Raw genomic sequence first — 14,685 nt, 5'->3', positions numbered from 1 at the left:
AATTAATGCTATATCAAGTACTGTTCTATGTTAAAAACAGGGAATGTTAGCATTTGATCATGTTAGGACTGACCAGAATGGGAAGACTTTAGCGTGAGCTGGTCAGCTTAAACATATATTGCAATATGTGGAACTAACATTCCCTGTTTTTAATATAGAACAGTACTTGATATAGCATTAATTATGTGTTTGGAGAGTGCAGAGTATCCCTGTTTTCTTATATATATATATATATATATATATATATATATATATATATATATATATATGTATATATATATATATACATGGGCTCAACACTTTAGTGAAAAAGATCTGATCGGAATACAATTTTACATGCTACCAGTCATCATCTCAAAGCTTTGAAGGAGAGTCTACCTATTTCACAGTTCATATATGTATTAAGAAATAACACAGAGATATGGCAGAAGAACAACTTCAAGAAATGAGACTACATTTCCTCCAAAGGGGATACAGCAAAAAAACGATAGAGAGGTGCCTTACCATAGCCAAAAAACAATATTACTTGGGAGAAAAATAAAGACCTTACAGATCAGATAGTCTTTCAACAGCCTTTAATACACAATCCTATAGGATTAAAGAGGTCATAAAACAATACTGGCCATTCTTGCCAAGGATCCTTTACTTAAAGAAAAATGTAAATAACCACCATTAGTATCCCACCGTAAGGGCTCAAACCTCAAACAATTATTGATGAGACCAGAAATGAAATCTACTGTAGAAAAACTAAAAACTGGTTGAGAGTTGGAAAGCCTGAATGCTACAGATGCACAAATTGCACAACATGTAGAAGTATAAATATGGGACAAGGGGCAAAACATTTCCTCCAAACAAAACATCAATTGTCAACATTCTTATAGATTGGGTGCCACCACCATCCAGTGAAGGTGATAGAGAACAAATGTTAAGAAAGAAAGAGGCTAGATGGATCCATCAATTGGACACTATAATGCCAAAAGGACTTAATGAAAATAACCCTCGAATATATTCTTGATGGGTTAAGAATTTTAAATCTGGATATGCTGTATTGTTTTCTCACACAAAAAGCATGGCCATGTATGAGTATTAGATCTACCTATAGGGTCCCATATTCAAAAGATTTTGTTCTTTTGATTTTATTGAAATACATATTTTATATATAATAATTCCCTAATGAAAGTTTTGTCTCTAATATAAGAGTATAGATGACATGTTGAAATGTATTAAGGATATCAGAGAATATAGTGCTATCTGCCGAATACTACAATAGCTAGGGTTGTGTAATAATATATAGAAATTTTTCCAGTATAGATATTATAACTACAGTCAAGTCTTTAAATATTGGGACATCGACACAATTCTCATACTCATTACTTTGGGTCCCTCAAAAAGTGGGAGGCACATATAGAAACCGTTGTAATTCCTATAGCGTTCACCTGATTTGAATGTATATACCCTCAAATTAAAGCTGAAAGTCTGCAGTCAAAGCGCATCTTGTTAGTTTCATTTCAAATCCATTGTGGTGGTGTATAGAGCCCCAAATATGAGAATTGTGTCTATGTCCAAATATTTATGGACTTGACTGTATAATGCCAAGTATTGGCTATTATAACATTTGGGGCTGTGCAATATTTAATAATAAAGTGTAGGAACCATACAGTGACTATGGTATTTATTGGTAAAGAAATATAATAATACTATTTATATTGCCAAATGCCAAAAACGTAACTAGTTGTCAGTTATTGGTACTGTAAATGCATTGTGACGCCCCCTACTGTGCTTTCCAGGTAGCAGTTTAGAAACAGAAGTTTGAAACCATGTGACCATCATATGTGTCCCAGGGTTGAACACATATTGTTTGTAACACTGTAAGGGGCACAAATATATAGTCAGGTAGTTATAATGTTGACTTGTTTATACTTGTTCTGTCTGCTGTTATATGTAAATCAGTCTTGAAAAAGGTCTGGATGTGAGACCGAAACGTCAACTACAATATAAAGGAACTGGATTGTAAATAAAGAATAGTCGATATGCTTTATATGGTGAATGCCCACTCGACTTTTTGAAAAAAATTTTTTACATTTTTTATCTGCACACACACACACACATATATATATATATATATATATATATATATATATATATATATATATATATATATATATATATATATATATATATAACTTTTATTTCATATTATGTCAGTTTATGCATTAAGTTGTGCAGTGCTGAAATAAAATTTATATTTGTTCTTAATATTTTTTTATTTGGCTGAAAGCATCTATAAAAGTATTACCATAAAATGCTAGATTTATATTTCACTTGGTTTTGCACAATGCTTTAAATAGGGCAACTGCAAATGGATATTCATTTTTAACAAGGTTACTATTTTTTTCAATGTAGAACAATCCAATTGGTGGGATTTGCATATTTTCTCACACAATATGCAAGAACATAAGGGTTTCTTGTTTTAATGTAATATATATCTGAATAACATTTTAATAGACCTCAGCGGATCAAGAATATTTCTTTTGGAATATCATTATTCTGAAACATTTTATATATGAGGATAAACAGATAGACAGACAAAATTTACATTTCATTTAAAGATACTGTACATATATTAGTTAAGGGGTGCATTTGTAACTGCAAGAATCAAGTAATATCTTCAAAATCAGACATATTAGAGAGTGACTTTCTTGTTGAAAAAAATATAATTGAGATGCTTTAAATAATTCAAGAAAAAAAATATGTTAGGCTTATATATTTTTTTAAAAATGGGTGTCAAACGTAAATGGTGATGGTGGGAGTAGAGTAGTGGTTAATATTATGGATCTAGATGTGCTATAGATTAAGAACTAACTATGAGAATATGTGTGCTATATAAGGGATAAAATTGAAATTGGTTGTTTATATACAGATAAACCTTAATGCAAACTTGTGTGGCGTAATAGTGAAGGTGACACCATATCATGGTAACACAATGTCACTTATGGTGTTTCTACTGCAACTTTTTGTATAACAGTCACTATTCTATAAGTCACTAGTTAGGTAGTAAACCTATGTAACAGTGAAATGATTGAGTAGGCTTTTCAATATTAAGTTAATAAAAATAATAATAACAACAACAACAACAACAATATTAATAATAATAATAATAATAATAATAATAATAATAAAAATAATAATAATAAAGGAGTTAAGGAGATAAAAAATATATAAGTGAAACATTGTTTGTCAAATAAATGCTGCACAATGTATAGTAAAATGACATTAAAATATACACTATAATAAAATATAAAACAGATAAAATAAGAGATGTTTCAATATGCAAAGTAATTTTAACAAACATTGTATCAGCCACTTACACTATGCAAATGGCTATTACCATTCTTGTTAATAAAAAATGTTGCATGTTGCAATCATTTCTCCATTTTTCATGATAACAAAATGGTAGGCTGCCCATAAACACACTATCTGCAGAAAGCAGACTAATGAACAGTATAAATACTATACTACAATTTTGGAGGAAAATCAACATCTTCTTTGGAATTTTTATCCACTTCTCCCTCTTTACTCATATTTCACAATCCACACTGTCAAAATTGTGTGACACTCTTATCTAATTGTTTCTTTTTTATTATATATTTATTTCATCTTATTATTTATCGTGCATAATTTATTTTACAATGTTTCAATATTGTTATGCAAATTCCAACCCAATTTCTCTTATCTAGCACAAATATTATTACACAAAATTGCTAGTTCCTATTTTATAAAAAATGCAACAATATTACCCAAAACACAGCTTCAACCATCCCACATGAACCCCCTACCCCCGAGATATCCAAATCTCTATAAGTACTAATATAGGGATTATATATCAAGAGGTATTAATTGAAATTCATGTTCATATATAGCATTGTATTGTTCTTTATTGTAACTGTGTGTTCAAAACAAAGGATCCAAAATAATTTTTTATCCTCATGTATATTGTTTAATTCCACATTATCATTTCCATATTTTACAAAGTTGCAGCGCTATTATTTCTCTTTTATTATTGGGAATAGTTGTTAGGTCTCCTTTTAATTATAAGCCAGGAAGAATAGTGTAAATGGGGCTATCTATAGTTAAGGATGCTTATGCCCAAATATCATAGATATAAAAGAATATATCAGTCAGAGAAAAGACCAAATGTTTGAAGGGAGAAAGCAAACAATTCTTCAATGATACCTTCTTATGATGATGTTGTTTTAGATTCTCACTGTGGAATATATATAGCTTTATCAGTAGTCATCTGTTGAATACTTGAGATGTGATGTGACATAATAACGACTCTCTGTTTGTTACATCATAGATCAGTGTAAGTCTGATTGATTACACATGCACCCCGGAGGGTATTAGTTAAGTCTTGTTATGGATCATCCTATGTTCTGTTATGTGGTATAAATTCCACTCATAGGCATTACGCTAAATATAGTTTCAAATTCATAATACTCTATCCCCTGTTGCATCTATTAACACAATATAATAGTGCTGCCCAATGAAGCCATAATTATTATCTCAATTGCTATTAGTATATTTGTTGGTTTGAGGCATGTAGCTACTCGCTGCTTGCCGGCTTCCTACTTCCGGGTCTGTGACATCATACGTGACGTGCAACTCGACGTACGTCTTGCCGTGCAGGCTTAGTCATTGGTTAGACAACATTTATTTTAAAGATAATACCCAATAAATGTGTTTTTATATTCAATATATAGGACACAATATATAGGGTTCACATTACTTCCCCATATAAATGAAAAATGCCATGCATATACATGGGTAGTGGCTGTGACAACAGAACATTAGGGAAGTGTAGCACCCATAGCACCCAAAGAGTGGCTATGCCTGTAAATATTTTATTGACAATAAAATGTTAAAAGGGAAAGTTAAAATAAAGCAAGTAATAATTAACTAAACAATATGGGTAAGAATTGCAAATTTTACTTTACTACTTAATTGAAAAAATAATTTATAAATTATAAAGGAATAAATTTCTTTATAATCTGTGTATAGACAATTTCTGCTACTGTGTATTCCACAGTGCTGTAAATCAGCACAAATGGCTCTGTATCAATTTATCTTCATATATGTGAGTGCCTGCCTTGCTACTGAGCTATATATTCCTCACATATACTATATTTAAATACAAGATTCAAAGCTAACCAAATTGGCAGATGCTTTATGCATCCTTGAAAATCACAAAAAAACTTTGTCACAACACACAATTTTTACAATAACTCACGTTTCAACAGGATTTCAATTCTTAATAATCAAAATAATCAAACTACTAAAAATAATCAACTAATAAAAATAATCAACTAATAAAATAATTCCATATTTTTCAGCAACTACATATGAGTTGTAAATATCTTTTGTTAGTAACTGCAGAAAGAGAAACATGTACTCACTTTTCTTTTTTGTTTTTCATATTTTTGGATGATTCCTGGCTCTTAAATGTATTTGCAGAATGAAACTTGTGAAGTGATTCATAGCAATGCTGAGAAATAAATGGGTTTTCAAGTAATTACAACTATTTGAAATGAACTTCACTGCATTTTGTTCCATGTTTTATTTAAAACTATTGGTCCAATACTTTTATTTTTATGACATGTAAATGAAATTAAATATTTCACTATGATTTGAACAGCCAAATCAATGAGGTTCAAGATGGGAACTAATACTTGAAGTTGCTACATTTTTTATAAGTAAGACTTCAGAGTCAGCGCACATTATTACCTTATGTATGACAAAATAGACAAAATAATAACTTGTTCAACAGCAATAATAAGGGCTGAAAACACATTTATTTCTGGTGATTACTAAGAACAACTTCCTGAGTTTCATTCTGCAAATAAATTCAAGACCCAAAAGTCACCCAAAAATATAACACACCAAGAAGGTGGCACTTGTTTTAGATTTGTATTTGTGTTTTACATTGTTGTGCTGTACCACAAGTGCTAAATGACATTAAAAGAAATTAAAACAGGAGTGCAAATAGGACCACAATGTGTAAACAAAATCCTCATCTTTCGCCAAAAACATTTTCAATGCTCTTCTATTTACTTCAAGCTGTACTCTGTTTTAAAAATTAGTGAATGCTTGTTCCCCATATTGCAATACATGTTAAGCTGGTCAACTGTACACATGGCAAAACATTTCAGTGCAAATTTGACTGCATACCCCTTCTTAATTTACTTTATGGTCTCAAGGGGTCTGATTCAACAAGGCACGTATCTGCTGATTTTCTGTGTATCGTACGCAAAATCACTCTGTGCATGGACATATGCCAATGAACACTGTAAAGTTCACTGTAACTACGTACACAAAGGACATTTACTACAGCCACAGATTTATGGGAGTGTACAGGACAGGGAGGAGGTGGTCAATGTACAGTAAGTAAGTGCCAAACACAAGCACACGCAGACCCGGCCAAATCAAGTTTTAGGCATCTCAAAGTTACTTGTTTTTCTGCAATATCTCTTGCTCTTGCTACAGAGCTAGTCTAAGTCCTAGAGAACTAGTAATGACAGTCTCACATGCATGCTATTAAATGTGTTTACAATGAGGAGCAACTCTAAAAATGTATTTTATGTTAAGTAGAAATTAAGATCATCCTATTAAATGTATGTTATTGAAAAAAAATTACAATTTTTTTAACTGTTTTGTGATTAGCTATTTTTTAATTAATGCTTATATTATTAACAGTTAACATTAATTCAATAGTTTTTTTTATTTTTCTGTGCGCTCTTTTGCTAATGTATATTCCACATAGCATATCTTCAGAGCCAATTTGTGTGTATATTAAAACGAGTTCTATAGCACAATCTAAACTAAATAATGCTGGATGTTTTTTGAAGCATCCATTTTCAACAAATTAAACAGTTTTAACCATGACTATTTAATGCTCAACTGGAACTCCACACATTGTAAACAAATAATTGTTGATTCCTTTTCTGCTGCCTTTTTGAAATTGGCTTGAAATCTGGTAGCCAAATTTCAGAGAAGAAGTCTTATGTAAGTTGCCCTGGCCTCAAAGCCCTCTGATGCTGCTGTTCTGTAGTCCCTAAACTAGAGATCACAGAAATATGGGCACTATTGCTGGTAGGACCCTTTAACTGTATAAATGCAAAACAGTGTCTTTTAAAAGCCCAATTAAAATTGCAACTATCCTAATATAGTCTGTTTTGTTTTAGTTGTTGTTGTACCTGTCCTGGCCTCATCTTGTAGCTTTCTCTCTGTCTCTTCTTTTTAATTTAGATTTATTTTGGTGCATTGAATAGTTTCCATGATCATACTCTGTCCTGCTTCTCGAATCTCCATTGGTGCTCTTAATCTCTCGTCTCCTGACAACTGTCTAAATTGCTGTCCTCTGCTGTCCTTGCTGTGCAGTTAAAGAACAGAATATCATTTTATTATGTATTAGTTCCACAATGGAGTATGAAGGTAGTAAGGTTGCAATTTATAGTTATTGTTCCCTTAAATGTAAGCAATATGGAAAATAAGTGGCAAAAAGAGTACTCATATGAAAATTCCACCTTGAATGGCTGAGTTGTCATTTCACTGTTCATGAGAGAAAGGATGGCTGTCATTAAGCTTATACTGCCACAGTATGGATTTCCTTGTGACAACTTTTGCATGATAGGTGGTGTTGGGGTATTATTATACCTGTATAGAATTATTCCTGAGAAGACCTGGTTTTAATTGTACTTAGTTCAGAAAGCATGTTCCTTAAATATGTCTGCCTTAGATAAATAGAAGTAAAGCAATAAAAAAAACATTGGTGAGGCTTTGTTAGCTGAGTCCACAAATAAACAATGCAATAGCAACACATTGTATGGATGATAAATAAATGGTGGAATATTTGGTGCAAAGTTGCTGCATACATACTTGATTATAAATCCAAAACAGCTGTTGTTTATTAATGTTCACAATATTTTTAAAAGAAAGACAATATGTCTCATTTACAGTAAGTCTAGTATGTAGGTGCAATTTTGCATCTTAGCAAAACCATTAGCTGCAGGGGAGAGCAAATTTAAAATGGGAAGACAGTTTTAGAGTCGGAAGGGGGTTTTTTACATAGCTCAACTCTAAATCACACTTTTTAAAACAGAACTGTCCAGTATTTTTTTTTATGCAAAGGCAGACAGCATTTTCTCTGAATTTAAAAAAAATTGCATCTCTTGAATTGCAACATGGTTTGTCTAAGTAGGAATTTACACCCCCCTGGCTGAATATGCTCCTATGTATAAATGCGGCCAAAAGTGAGCTTTAAAATGTTGCATTTCTTTATCCATTTGATTGTTAGAATAAAACTTTAAAATAAATGTTTTAAAGTTCCACTATACTCTATATTTGCAGCCTAGAACTGCCTAAACGTTTGATTCTCTATAAAATACTGGCTTTGACTGATACATTTGTTCCATATATATTTAGAGGTTTTCAGGCATGCAACATTCTTTTAAAATTAGAAAAACTTTGACACAGTGCTTTTAATTGTGTTTAAAAACATTTAACAACTCATTTAATCCCTACTCAAACATGTCCATGCTCCACTCATTCCTTTTTGGTTCTTAGTTGGGTACTGGACTTTCTGACTTTTGAACTGGGGAACATATGAACTCTTTGCTGTTGGAGTCATGGGACCTGATTGAGAGTGAGATGAACGCCCATTTACATAACCTATCTTTGCATTTTTCATACTGCTGATGCTCAGAAAGGGAACTTCCGCAACTGTGGTTATCCAGACATGTGACTTTTTGGCTTACTTACAATTCGTTACTCCTGAAGAGGCATGACAGGGATGGGGGAGTACAGGAGTGTTGTAACATAGGTAATGCACAGTAAGGATTCAAACTGGGACGTAGTCGCAGATATGGATGAAAAAGTGGTTTTATTTGCAGGGGCTCAGGGGCAGTTGTAAGTAGTGGATGATGATGACGATGGCAAATATGTGAACTAGTGAACCATTTGTAATTAGAGATTTGCACATGAGTCGCAGACATTTATTGAGAATTCGGTTGGCCACAGACTAAGCATGTTGTAGAAAAGACAAAAAAAAATATTATTCAAGTTTTAATGATGTTTCATAGCAATTATGTTCATAACATATATAATTGAAGTTTTTTTTTACATGTTCTCAAGTTGCATGTATGTGTCGAAGGGGTGTTTCTGACACATCTGCTGCTCATTCAGACCTGATGTTGTGTGGTGTACATACACATACAATTGTGTGCAAACATTTTGGGCCTCAGTCATTAAGGAAAGTAGGGCAAAAAAAGGAGTAAATGTTTTCTGGGACAAACCATGTTACAATGCAAGGGGTGCAAATTAGTTTATTATTTTGCACATAAGTTTAATACTGGTTGTTGTTTCCATCTAGCACACAAATATTTGATAGCTTTATTTTTACACTGAAATTTAAAGTTGATCTAGGACATGCCCTACCCCAACTATAATTATGTCCCCTGATTTTAAATTTACATCCCCCTCCAAAGCAACATGGTGTTGCCCAGGTGCACAGTTACTACTTTTTAATGCTTTGCTCTCCTTAATGAATTAAGTCATTTAAATTGAAAGTTACATATAACCTTTGCGCTCCACTCTAAATTAGTCCGTTATTGTTATGTTTGATGTCCAGGAATGATAACAGTAGAGATAAGGTGAAAAGAATAAATAAGGTACAAAAGGGAAGAAACAGCACATTAATTTTTCCCACCAAAAATTGTAGAAAAACATATTAATTATCTAAGGATTTAAAACAATTTAAGAAATTTGCACATATAGTAAAGGCATTCTCTCCTCATGTTTTACAGCGGTGTGTTTCATTAGCGTGTGCAACCTGTGATAAAATCTGCAGTAACTCATAAATCACAGTATCCTTCATTATCATTCTTTCCATTCCTGAAATCTGCATTTGATATTATGCAGATAATTGGTTAACGCTGTAGGAAGTTTTACTCCTCTGAACTTTCTCTGCAGGTGGTCATTTTATGTTATAAGAATGAGTGTAATATAAAGTCACGTAATTAACATAACATAATTAATGAAAGGAAACTCCTTGTGATTTTTCATTAAAACAGCAAGTTTAAAAATGATGTAAAAGCACGGTTGTGTTCATGGAAGAGAGAATAAACGATTTAACTGCAGTTATTATTTTTTTATTAGTGCTTATTTTTTCAGAATGTTACAATGCTGACTTTGTGAAAACAACATAATCAGTCTAATTGGTAAGGAATGCTATGATGTTAAAAAAAAATACATGCACAAAATGTATACACATTTTACTTTCTTTTACTCTCTTTTACTTTTACTTTTAGTCTTTTACTCTCCTTCGATATGGATCATAATGGTCCACATGAGCTGGCATGGGAACGAGACATGGGGGAGACCCTGGAACTGGAGACTTGGGTTGCTATCCACACTAAGGTGGCTTTTAGTTCTATAGGAGTATATATCAGGGAAAAATATTGCTTGGTTTCTTGCCCCATCTCAATTACACTACATATTCCTGACTTTTTCAAACATGAGCTGGAAGCTCTGCAGATGGAATGGTACCCTGTCCCACACTTGGTGGAAATACCCAAAATTGGAACCTATGTGGAAAGAGGTTCATCTTCTTATACTCAGCATTACCAATGTACATATACTGGACTCATTGCCCTTCTTCCTCTTGGTATAGCACATCGGTGATACCCCAAAACATATACAAAGACTAATGTGGCACATCCTAAATGCAGTAAAGTGCCAAGTCATATTTTGCTGGGAAGAACCAGACCTACTTTCAATACCTTTAGTATTAGAAAGAATTTGGAAAATTTACAGGATGAAACATATCATGTGTATTATCAACATCTCGTACTGCAAGATTGCTGCTATTTAGACCCCATAGCTAGATTACTAGGGGTACCTTCACCTTTACATTTTGAACTATAATTCTGCTGAGAGCATGGGCCTGGAGATGGGACAACTCAGATTTGCTCATAGTCCCCTCCCTCCACCCTCCATCACAGCCACATACATAAATGTACTTCTCATGCTTTCTTTCTATAAGCACTAATGAGACTGGTGCAAATCTGCAACGGGTTAGTGAGCAGATGGCTTGTGCTATTGGGCTTTTATTTCATTTTTATCTGAAACAATGTTATCCTGTAATCCTTGGTGTAGAGATAGTAGTGATGACTAGGAGCATAACCAGCAGCACACAAGTCTTAAGAAATAGGGAATCAAACTTAGTAACATTTTCAAAATAAGCACCTCTCACAGTGCTTATGCCATTTGTTCTAATGCACTCATTCTTATGGAGAAGAACATTGGTTACAAAATAATACATAAATCAAGTAAACATCCAAGTACTGGCAGGATTACACCCATGAAACACTCCTTCTTCCTAATGTTCTATGTATGTAGCGCTTGTAAAATGTTATACATGCTGCTGTTGTGTAGTAATACAAATCCAAAACAGAAAATCACCTTTCAACAAGCTTCACAAGCATCTGGTGCTGTCAACCTTCTTTCTATATTCAAAGAGAATGGCACTCATGCTGTCGAAGTCAGCAAATTGGATAAAGTCATATCAATTAAAGTCTAGCAAACTTGGTTGTCTTTGTTTGAAAAGATGCGTACGGTACACATCGACGTACAAGGGCACGCTACGGCGTGAAAGGGCGTACGCATCCACTACACGTGGCAGCAACAGTAATTGGTCTTTTACCATACATTCGCACAAACACGCATACTTATAAAATAGTACACATTAATGGTAGTTGCAACACATAGTCAGTTATGTCGAAATATAGTAGTATTTATATGTTATATCAGAGTTACATGCATATTAGTGAAATACACGGAACGGGTTGAAGGAATCACATCATGAGTGGTATCATAATGAACCTTGTTACATATCCTACTGTTTGGTTCACTCTGCGAGGGAATCGCAGAGTGCATACACGAGTTATGAATGATAGGGAATTATGAACTATGTAAGACTAAGGAATCTTGGTGGGAAGAGCAGAGCATACCCCCTGCACAGATGACCCCCTCCTTTGGATTCCTTAGGATGAACCAGCCAATGATTGACAACCCCTTGGACATTCCTGAGACCTGGACCAATAGATGCAAGCTATACCATCTTCATTGTATTACTGTATTTGATTGTGTATATAAGCAGCAGCTTGTGATCCAGTGTGGAGACATCTTGTCCCCAGACTTCAGGATTGAATGACTGCACTGGATCCAGAGCGCCTGTGATAAGTAACGGCTGTATTTACTATTACTTTGCTTGAGCATATTATTCTACTTATTGCGAATAAATCTTTGTGCGTTGGAAACACAAATCGAGGTTCGACAATCGTTATTGGTTAGCGACAATACGCACATAACAATTTGGGGGCTCGTGAGCTTTGAAGGTTTCGTTGCCGACGATACGCAAGACCAACGGATTTCGGTTCCTCAACAAAGGGTGGAGACGCGTCATAAACGGGTAAGAACGCATGGTGTTCAAAACCTGAATTTTACTCTGTGTTGTGAAACCGAATGTCCGTTTTGCATTATCTAGGGCACGCTAACTAGAACCTAGGGACAAAAGAGAAAACTGTTTCTTTTTTTCTGTCATTGTGCGTTTTAACTGTATTGCTTAGCGTATGTGTATTTCCTGCTGTGCGTACGCGAACTTCCGGTAGATTTGCCACGTGGTTAAACAATTTTCTTGATAGTTATTATATGTGCATAATATAATTATTTGTGAAAACCTCTGGGACATTATTACTATTGTTGGGAATTCTTTTATTTTCTGCGCAGAAAAGGTGTATGTCGTGTGATTTGTTGACTTTAAATACACTAAGGTTTTATCTATTGCAAAATAGAGTGTCAGTTGCTGTTTGACGAGGCAGGTGCCCAATTGGTGTACGGTATACAAGGCAGGTATACTGGGGGGCGGAAACTGAATAAGTTTTCGCGACGTGCACCCAAGGGTAATCGCATCGCTTACAGATTAGCTTTAAGCGTTGCGATTGCACCGCACGGCAAGGAAAGCCGTGATTGTGACTTGGGAGTAACGGGGAGGAATTACGTTGGTAAGGCTGGCAATTGACTTTACCGGATGCTGCCAAACGTAATAAACTCAACAGATTTTGTTGGAGATTCAGGGGTGATCAGGAAGCTGATAACCCTTTAGTCCGCATTGATATTTCTGTATTAGGGGTCCTTGTTTAATACAATAGGAAGCGAGTGGACGCGGCTTGTAGCAAATCCACAGGCCGGTAAAATATCTCTAGCGGTAGTGTTGAAAATTAGTGTCTGAATATTGTGTTATTTCTGGAACCCTATTTTGTGGCAGGATATTGTGATATTTCTGGGACTCTATTGTTCAATATGGGTGCTAAGCAAACGCTAGAGAAGGCCAAGGTAATGCCTAAGGAAGGTCCTATTGGTTCAGCGAGATTTCTCATGTGTAAGAAATAGGGTGTATACGCAACTGCGTATTGCGACACGTGGGTCAAGATGACCAAAGGTTGTGATAGGCCTTTCCCAACAATAGGGAGTTTTAATGCAGAAGTACAAAATACTGTAAAAGATAAAGTATGGTTGATTACCTCAACGAAAGTGAGGAATAAACATAATGATTGTTTAAAATTGTGGCAAATGGAAGGTAACACGTGGCAGAGCAGCGAATGCAAACCGGAAGTAGGCGTGGCAAAAAGCGCGCGCAAGGCGGATGTAACCCTGGTGAGGGCGTCGAACTCAGCTCAAGCGCGTCCCCGCCACTTTATGTGGCGGGAGGGGTAAGTACAGCCGTTGTTAAAACTGAAAATAGAAAAATTGCTAAGTTGTATCCTGTTTTAAGCCAGTTTAAATCAAGTGTATCTGAAAATGAAGATGAACCCACTGTGATTTCGGCCATTGCCCATGCCGTTAGTGTACTAGAGGCTCAGCGCAAGTATGAGAAAATGGCTGAGATAGGTGAGAGTAGTGTGATCACTAGGAGTGAAAGCGTTCTAAATCTAGAACCAGCAAATCCGGTAGTGTCCCCTGAAGTCAGTGTACCAGAGGGTGCGTTCCCAGTCCGCACAATATCAGTTCCCAATGGGAAACCGGATAAGGATGGTGTAGTTCCTTTAAGAAATGTTACAATGCATTGTCCTTGGACTAGATCAGAATTACGTTCCATTATGACTGAATTCCTAGATCCTAGAAAGGAGTTAGCTAAATGTCAGAAATTTCTTAAATACTTAGGAAATGCCCACGAACCAACCAAAAAGGATTGGCGTGTAGTGTTGAGGGCGTGTCTTCCTTCCAATACTAACATACAAAAATTTATTGAAGATTGTTTGTTGGAGGAAGATGACACCTTGACCGATGAGATTAACCAGAAGAATATAGAAAGAATTGTCAAACACTTAGCCATATATTTTCCAGTAGTGGTAAATTGGAGTAAGATTTTCAGCACAAAACAAAAAGACAGTGAAATTGCAGCGGATTATTTTGGTAGAGCTCTTGCATCAATGACACAGTTTACGGGGGTATCAGATATAAGGGAGAACCCACATCATAGGGAAGTAGCAGTAACAGTGCTGATGGATGGTTTAAAGGAAAATCTAAAAACAAGAGTACAAACCTCAACCCCTGGTTGGAGAGGCAGCACGG

The sequence above is a fragment of the Mixophyes fleayi genome, chromosome 7 (genome assembly GCF_038048845.1).
Source record: "Mixophyes fleayi isolate aMixFle1 chromosome 7, aMixFle1.hap1, whole genome shotgun sequence".
NCBI lineage: Eukaryota > Metazoa > Chordata > Amphibia > Anura > Limnodynastidae > Mixophyes > Mixophyes fleayi.
This window is presented reverse-complemented; position numbering follows the sequence as displayed.